The sequence below is a fragment of the Coffea arabica genome, chromosome 10e, assembly GCF_036785885.1.
Source record: "Coffea arabica cultivar ET-39 chromosome 10e, Coffea Arabica ET-39 HiFi, whole genome shotgun sequence".
NCBI lineage: Eukaryota > Viridiplantae > Streptophyta > Magnoliopsida > Gentianales > Rubiaceae > Coffea > Coffea arabica.
The window spans coordinates 45,444,830-45,454,285 of NC_092328.1; the positions used below are offsets into that span (position 1 = coordinate 45,444,830).

The following is a 9,456-nucleotide window of genomic DNA, read 5'->3' on the forward strand; positions in this document are numbered from 1 at the left end:
CCCTTTATTACAAGTTAACTGCATAGGACAATTTCATTATTTGTTTAATTGTTGAGAATGCATTTATAAGCAACCATTTGGGATTATTTGTTGGTACAAGCCAAATACAGATTGAGTAAAATATTGGATTAGGACATATATTGGAATTAAATTAATAAACAAATGATAGTGTTGGGATCAACCGAATTAGAACATGATAACCCAAAAATGTAAAACACTGGAGTAGGACGTGAAAGGGATTAGAATATTTAGACTCATGGAATTAGAATATCCATAATATGTCAAAAACATAATAGATGCATCCAAGGCGATTTGGTGGAGTTTTTCGTTTCTTTCTATATCGATTTAGATACCGCAGTTCACCTAGATATTTACATCTAGATGGCAAATAAAAGGTATCTATTTAGGTTTAGATTGTATGATACATTTATCCAGTTACTTACAATTTAGGGGGTACATAAAGTAGGATGTGGCCAAAAATTCTGATCAATGTGCAAGAGGTATATAATTGATATAATTGAACATTTTTTTAGATAATAAACTCAATTTAACAAAAACACAATCTTTTGGATAATAAAAGTAGTTTTCTGTTCAAGTCTGACAAGTGAGATTAACAAACTTTTGGAGATTTCAAAAGGGGTGGCTAAGAATCTCAGAAGCAAGGCACAGGACAGAAGGGATGGAACACATTGGCTTAACTGCGAACATCCTGTGGCAGGTGTGGAAAGAAAGAAACAAAAGAGAATTCGAGAACACTACCGTTGATCCTCCCTTCAAATATATAAGGAAAGCACATTCTAATTGGCTAGAGCAGCAGCAGCTAGAGTGCAAGAGGGAAGGAGAGAGCACAGAAGAAACAGCCCCTAGGCAAGAAACTCAGGATCAGAGTTATGTAAAGGAAGGAGAAGTGCTAATGGAGGTGTCTACAACCATGAAACAAGGGCAGCTATTCATGGGAATTGGAGTCACAGTTAAGTTTTTTGCAAGCAATACGATGATAGGGTGGGTAATGAAAGACATCAGTTCTGGAAATAAACTCCTAGATGAAGCTCTGGCGCTGAAACTAGTGCTGTGTAAAGCAGTGCATCGTAAGTGGAGCAATCTTAAGCTGAGAGTTGGTAACAAAGAACTGTGGAGACAATTGAAACACCAGAGTCCAGCGGACAGCAGAATAGCAACAGTACTTGAAGACATCTCTCAGTTACAGAGATTGTTTCGCATGTGCTCTTTTGTTTTGAATAGGGAAGAAGAAATGATAGTCAGTAAAAAAATGAGTGTTGATGCTTTAAGCATTATTGTGGATGAGGAGCGACAGCTTCCTCAGTGTCTTTGAACACTAGTGTGTACAGTTCGATCGAGCCGTTGCTCGTACTTGTAATTTTTTACCTTTAAAGCAATGAAATCATCTTATCGTTTCGACAAAAAAAAAAAAAAAAAGATTAACAAACTTATATTACTTTCTAGAAGGGACAGAACAGTAATATACTGTACATATATTGGATTAAATTCTTAAGGGGTGGCAGTTTCTATGTGGCTTCAGTTTTTTTTTTTCCCCTTTCATTGTAGAAACTGACTACGAACCTATTTATTTTACCATAGGGGGTCCAATTGCTTAGCTTCCTGAAGGTTGGACTGAATATTGCCACCTAGAAAATTATATACCTACACACACTCACACACACATGTAGACTTGGGTAGATTTTAGTTTTCAAGAGATGATTTTTAATTATCAGCAAAGTCAGCTATTACCTAATTGATGACCTCTTCCAAATTCATACTATATTCCTTTTTGAATGTTATTTTCTAAGTATTAGCAGTCTAAATCACTTTTAAACTTGACTTAAGTTCATTACTAAATAGATGGCACCTGCTTCTGTCAACTTCATCAAATACAACCCACCCCAGCACCAGGTACAATGATGTTAATCTATGTTGAATATCACAGATTGACTGTTACGTTTTGGAAGCAGTAAGCCATTTATTTGAGGTTGATTAATAGTCCACTATACAACAGCAATTGTTTTTCAGCTTATACGTGCAAAAGGGTTTCAATTGTATTGTTTGAGCTAGTCGTGGCTTTATTTCTTCAAATGCTAAAAATAAGTTTTCCGAGTAGCAATTTCATCTGCAAAAATAAAAAAGAAAAAGAAAAGAGGGTTCATCTAGATTAAGTTGTAGAAATAAATTTCAAAAGGGAGAATCTATCATCTAATTATCAGAAGAATCAACCACCTAAACAAGGAGTGATTAATGCCGAGGGTGATTTTTTTTTTTGGGTCAATTCTGAAATCATGGAAATGAATTGATTAATGAGAAGCTTTTACATAATGCTATATTTGAAATGGTTATAATTTATGTTCAAGTGTCTTTTGGTTCCCATTCTTTTATTTCACTAGTAATAGTTCACGTGCTTTGCATGTGGCTGTAATATTTTAAAATATATTATTCTTTAAATACTAAAATTTTTTTATGAAATTTTGATCATCAACATCATAATATAGTATTTTTATATTATTTTTTTAAGCTAGTTAATTTTAAAAATTTATTAAATGAAAAGAGGTAGAAAATATTCCAATGTAGTTGACATGTCCCTTAGGATTGAATTTGAAATCAGGAACCAAATACTTTTTGATTTATAGCTAAAACTCTAACATATCAAATATTGATAATATCATGTTTTACCAAAATTATTGTATATTCATGATTCTATTGCATATAAACCACAATCACTACAATTTTTTATAAACAAAGAATATAATTAAGTTAGAAAAATAAACATACATGTCATTTGAATTCTTTATATTATGTTAATTCTATTTTTGTCAATAATAGAGTATAAATGATCCACCATGTAAAGTTTTTTTGACTTGTAAATTCTAACAATTGAAATTTTATAGATAGAGATAGTTAGAATTTTTCTATTTTTCTTTTCTTTTATTCATATTTTTAGCACAATCCAATGCGAAGCCAAAGCAACAAGTCTATTTTTTTCATTTGAGCACAATATCTTTTTGGTTTTACTATTAGTTTTTTTGATGATCATGGAATTGGAATGAGAATTGTGGCTAATTAACAATTTTAATATTAATTTTTTGTATATTGCAGTGTTTTATTTTTTAATTGACAACTTTTAATCCATAAACGCTATCATTATTATCAATTATTGGAATGCACTAAATATGTCTAATTACAATTGTCACCATAAATGAAATTTACTTAATTTAAAGCTTTTCATTTCATAACAGCTTCCATTGTTCACTAATATTGTAATACAATAAATATATGTAATCATTAGAAAAAATAAGGGTTTTTTGGGCATCATTAAAAATAATTTGAATATCATTTTCATTTTATCATTCTTCATTTAATGTTTACTCTTATTATAATTCTTATTTTATCATTGGAGATGGTTTTTGGCTTGATGGATGGATTTGGTTTGCTCAAACCAATACAAATGAAAAATTACTATGTTATTGTCAATAATAATGTTTGTCTTCTCCTAGATATCAGTGATTTGAATGTTGTCTTTGGTATTATTTTAATTGTATTCTAGCTTTTAATTCATTTGCTATTTACTTTATGTCATTTTATAAATAGTTTTCAATTTTTTTTGGTTCTTCTTGTTTTGATCGATTGCTATTAATGATAATAGTGGTTTGTATGATACTGTTTCAGATTTCTTTTTTCCAGTTTAATACTGCTATTTCAGTTATAAAGGTGTCATCACTTTTTGTATATTGAAATTCCATTGGGTGCAACATGAAAAATTTTTCATATTAGTAAAAAGTGCATAATTGTAAAATTTGCTCGTAAAATTTGTATAAAGATATATAGATAATAAGGGTTCTTTTCTCCTTGTATGTTTCTCCATTTTCTAAAGAGTGTCTATTTTTTGACATTGACTTTCTTTTTTTTTTTTTACAATCTCAACTAATGACTAATGAGAAATTTTTCATACTTCAATTAAGAAATTTTGACACGTATAATTATTGGAGATGGAGTCCAATGGTAAGTAAATAGTTTTTAATGAGCAATTTTTAATTATCATTACCAATACTATTAAGATGTAATCAATTGGAGTGTTTTATTTCTTTTAATTAGTGCCACATTAAAATGTAAAAATTCTGATTAAAAGACATGAGGGTAATTTAGGAATAACAAAGATTTAAATAAAAAAGTACTTACACATACACTCCCCAATACCAAGATTCATAATTTTTATAGAGTAATGATGAAGTAATAAACTGCCAAACGTCAGAATCTTCATCAGTCCACCACTTAACATAGTAGTGGAGTTATTTTGTGACAGCTCAAGTATATTTGCTTCACAGGCCTCTTTCACATTTCAAGTCCAAACTTTGATATATCATCCATATTGAAGATAACATCTCATCAGCAGCAAACAAGAGCACACGATTAGTAAAAATCTCTGCAGTGAGCCTTTGCATGACCAAACAATGAAATTCTCTCCAATGAGACAGACATCATAACCAAAATTTGCTTACAGATTTGCAAAAGTTTAAAAGTACTGTTACACCTTCTCAACGTCTTTCTATGCTTTCCACAAGATCAGGATTCAAGCCAGGAAGCATCATGATTTGCATGCACCATATCTCAAGTTTGAGATCCAAGCTTCAAGCTTTGATCCAAGAACCCAAACTCAGCAACTGATTGAATTCCTCAAAAGTAGCCATCCTGTCCAGGTGATCCCTTGTAGATCCTTCATCCTTCAGTGCCTTCAGAACATCAAGCATGGCATGTGCAGAGGCATAAAGAGTTGTCAACGGATGAACAATCAAGTGATAACCATATGATTTGAGCTCCTCAGGTGTAAGCATGGGAGTTACACCACCTTCTACCATGTAACATACTCTGTATCCAGTAGTTTTTTCTCCAATTTCTATGAGCTCCTCAAGGGATCTTGGTGTCTCCACTAAGGAAGCATCAGCTCCAGCCTGCAATCTTGGTATCATGAGCGTGCACACTGGAAAATGTAGAAAAAAATTAGCACAAGCAGTGCATTTGTAGCCTTCAGAAATGAACTAAAAGAATTCTAATCCTTAAGCTTACACTTGGAACAAATGTCATCTTCTCTAGACCTGAATGTGCCATTTCTGCATTTCTCAGGCAGTCCAGTAGTTACTTACACCTTGAAGCTCCTCTAATTTAAACTACGTTCAAGATATTTGCTCCTATTGCGTTTCTGAAAATCAATTTTGAAAGGCTTAGGCTGACTGATTACATAGATCTTTATCAAATATTCCTTTTCTAGAACAGATGTTTGATGTTTGTGGATGATAGGCATATGGAACATAGTCGTATTGATGAAAAGCTTAGGAAAAAACTGATGATTTGAAGGATAATATTGCCAAGTAAAATCTATAGTTAGTTAAGTTAATAATCAGAACCTGCGGAAGCAAAAAGTTCCCTAGTTATACATGTACTAGTTATTTGAGCTAACACTCCCATGGTTCGCAATATCGGCTGATTCCGATACGAATTGGCCGAGTCGTAATCGGAATGGAGGGGATCGGTACAATATCGATCCCCTAATCACCAATATCTTTGCAACCAAAAAGTTTCTCTTTGCATGTGTACATCTCTTGGTGCAAAAGGGTTATCTGTAGTAACTACATATTTGGGTCTAATACATACGCAACTCTGGAACAAAACTGCTCATCCTCTCCTTCCATCCTTTTCTTTTAATACTAAAAATGGAAAAAATACAGCATAATCTTTGCATGTATGCAGCAAAAACTTGATAATTGACATTTGAACATTGAAGTTTTATATGTTGTACAAATATTCTCATAAGCAAGGCTAAACAAAAATAAAACCTGGGGAATATTTGGTAACTGATTTATTACTATGCTTCACATATGCAGAGAGAGACAGAGACAGAGCTCCCTTAGTGGTGGTGACAAACGTTGAAGGAAAACGAATTAACTACAGTATAAGAAGCTAAAAACACATATACTGGGAAGTAAATGGAAGCAAAGCTACAAATTCATGCTACCTAGATAAATCTTAAAACAACCCCAATGCCTATAGACTCTTCTGCACTACATGCATTATAGAATATTGTTTGAGTTTATTCATGAAATGCATACCAGAAAAAAGAAAAATGGACCGTTAAGAACACAAACTCATGAAAATTCTGGCCCTGGTCTGTAGTCAAAGTGTCATCCTAATAAAATCAGAGTTGCTAGCAATGAACTGGGCAATGGAGCACTAAATACCTCAGCTGAAACTATGAGTTGAATTATCATTTATATAAAAATATTTCCCCAGTCAAATGACATGCATTTCTCCAGTATATGGAACTGGAATCGCTGCATACCTATTTCATCAATCTTGTCCAATGACACTTAAGTTAATCCATGTATACTTTTTGTCAAAATCATTGTCTCCTAGAGAGAGAGAGGAGGTCAGATGAGTTCCAGCAAGAGAGGAAAGGACAGTGTAAACAAATAATACTTTCCATCCTCCTAAATGACGTATATAATCATGATGTTCCCCTCACAGTTAATCCAGTCCAAATGTTTCACTGGTGCAGCAGAAGAAACTATAATGATGCAGGAGCAATGCAAGAAAGCCTATTAAACGTAGCCATACCACTTCATTTTACTTGCTGCCATTTTGGAAATGGTAAGTGTGGAAGAAAATATGTACCCTATTATACAGCCTGAGGAGTGGTTAAGGGCTCTACAGTCTGATTTGTTGTAAACATTACAACCATACTGGTCTCCAAAGGACTTAACCATCTTTGTAATTAATGTTAGGATATTGTGTCTAACAATTATAGGTATATCAGCTTACTTCTGCCACACTTCCCACAAGACATTCGACCTCATGCAATAGTGTCTTTCGGCAATGAGAGTGGATGGTAAATAAACATACGAACCAAAACCAATCACATGACCCTGCCTTTTAGACCTTTTTGAGTGTTCCTCTACATGAAGGGAAGGATTCATAAGGAAATGATAAAATGTCATTCCATATTCAAATTGATAGGAAATGTAAAACGCCATCCATGTCTCGGATGGAACTGAATAGTTAGTCATGAATAGCAACACATTGCGTTTTCCTTTTGGTTTAGGATCACTGAATCGCTAGGTGATAAATTAGTTGAACTGAGAAACAATCAAGTGCACTTGTTTGCCATGCATGTGTCCTGGACAACCATAAACAACCAGAATAGGAAAATTAGTTTGTGTCGTATAACCAAATGCAGAGAGGAGCAACACTCGAATCATTTTTCTTGATCAAACAACGTAAAAATGAACAGGATCAGACAAATTACCACTTGGCTTAGGCCATGCCTGATCCTGGTAGGTACGAGAAATCCAGGAATTAGTTCATGCAACTCATGGAAAGGAAAACAATAGGACTTCTTAATTTCACCCAAGTTGGGCTGGAGATTTCATTTCCAAGCAGAATATTAATATTTACCTCCAAGAAGCAACCAGCAGCACCTGCAGCAATCAAGTCCTTGATGGTCCTCTGAATGTTGAGAGCATTCTCACCACCAGATTCTGGAACAAAAAATTATGCAACACATCACTTTCTGTAAGTAAATAATGCAAAATCAGTAAGCACCACTCTGGAATAGCTACAAAGAAGTAATATATTCAAAATCTTAATGATTCAACAGAAGCAACACATTTTCCAGCGGATATGATCTAATCAGAGTTTGCATCAGCTCTCAGTCCAAAAAGAATGAACAATATCCTACATCATGCAAAAAAACACAATATGAGGTTAAGAGAGCATGGAAGTACTCATCCAGTCAAGGAAGGGCGCACTTCAATTTCTCTAACCTTGAACCCCGAAAAAATTAATATCTTTTGGAAAGCTAATGAATTACAGCCAAAATTAAGAAATCCAAAACAGTTATACATCCTAAAACTACAATTTGAATTCCAACTTATAGCTAAACTCAACATCCAATCAACTAATAAATTCAGAAAAATATCACTCCATATTTTCTTTTTCGACTTGGCTGTGCTAAATTTGATAATTTATCAAAGCACGCAACATAGTTTTTGCAGAACCAAGAAAGTGTTACGAGTTGCTGAAAAACGATCTTTGTACAACAGATTATCTACTACAGTTAATGCATGACTCAAGGAACAAAAAAAAATTGAAAGAAAAAGTGTAAATCCTACAATGCTTGTTGCTAGGACAAAGGAATAACTCAGTAGAAAAGGGCTTAAACCATAATGCTGTCGTTTATCAATAAGTTTTAGTAGTTCAACCTTACTGGCAGACCACCATTTTGGTTCTTGTGAATATTCTTAAAACTATTTGTCAATGTTTTTCTACTCCCCTACTAATTAAGCATGAAAAAACATAGGCAAAGAAAAGAAAAGAAAAAAAAGAGAGAAAAAAGAAAAGAACGATAAATATTTGTATTCTTATTTTTTATTAACATATACACTAATAAAAATAGCAAATACTCCTAGCGAACAAACATAAAACCTGATTAAAAGAAGATTAACTAATCAAAAATTCACCCAAATATAAAAAGTATAATAACAACCTATTTCATTTACATTATGCAATGAAAGTAGTACGTACTCCTCTCCATGAAGAATAAAAGCCCATAAAAAAAACAAAAACCAAAATACACAAAAGCGTTGTGGAAACTTTACCAGCATCAGCAATGATAGGCATGAATGGCACTGCGGAACAAACCGACCTAGCCCTCTCTGCCATTTCCGGTGGCCTAAAATGCCAAAAATACACTTCATTAATTCCCACAAAACAATCTGGAAATCATCCGGTGAACCCTTTAGGGCTCGACCGCTTCAACCAGACATTTTTGCAAGTAAAGCCATGAAAAACTGAGACATGTAAAAATATATATATTGAACAAAACGAGAGAAAATGGGAAGCTGACATGAGCAAACCGAGGTCGGGTTTTGCGAGGAGGGAAGCAGAAGGAGCATAACCGGAGATACAGCCAGCTTTGAACCCGGTTTTCTCCAGCAGAGCAGCTGACAGGGCGTCGAAGCAACTGGGCACCACCACTGCTACTTCCTTCTCGATCAAGTGGTGGATACGGGTATCGGACGTCTCCATTCTCGAAGCAATAGTTGGTACAACAGTCGAGCTCTTCGAGGGGGCAATGGCTTTTTTTGCAAGCCCAATCTGGTCCAGCTTCAGCCCAGGCTTGGAAACAGAGAACGTAGCGGTGGTTTTCACGGGGAAATGCATCGCCGGATCCATGAATGCCGACATTTTTCTCAGGGAAGGAGGACAATAGACGACGGTGGAAACTGGGAAAAGAAGGAGGAGAAAGCAGAAATGCAATGCAACGTTGGTGGAGGGAACAGTGGGTACTGAGTAGAGTGGCGTGGAATTCTCGCCTTGCAGACTTCGCAGTTTTGTACCGTATCATGTGGCTGGGCTATGTGACCACCTGGAGCTTAGTGGCTTTGTCGTTTTCTACTT

At 34.4% G+C, this 9,456-nt stretch overlaps 1 pseudogene; it reads right to left on the reverse strand.

Moving 5' to 3' along the window:
- Positions 1–4,591: 4,591 nt before the first annotated feature.
- Positions 4,592–9,243, reverse strand: LOC113711551 (carboxyvinyl-carboxyphosphonate phosphorylmutase, chloroplastic-like; annotated as a pseudogene).
- Between the last annotated feature and the right edge of the window lie 213 nt (positions 9,244–9,456).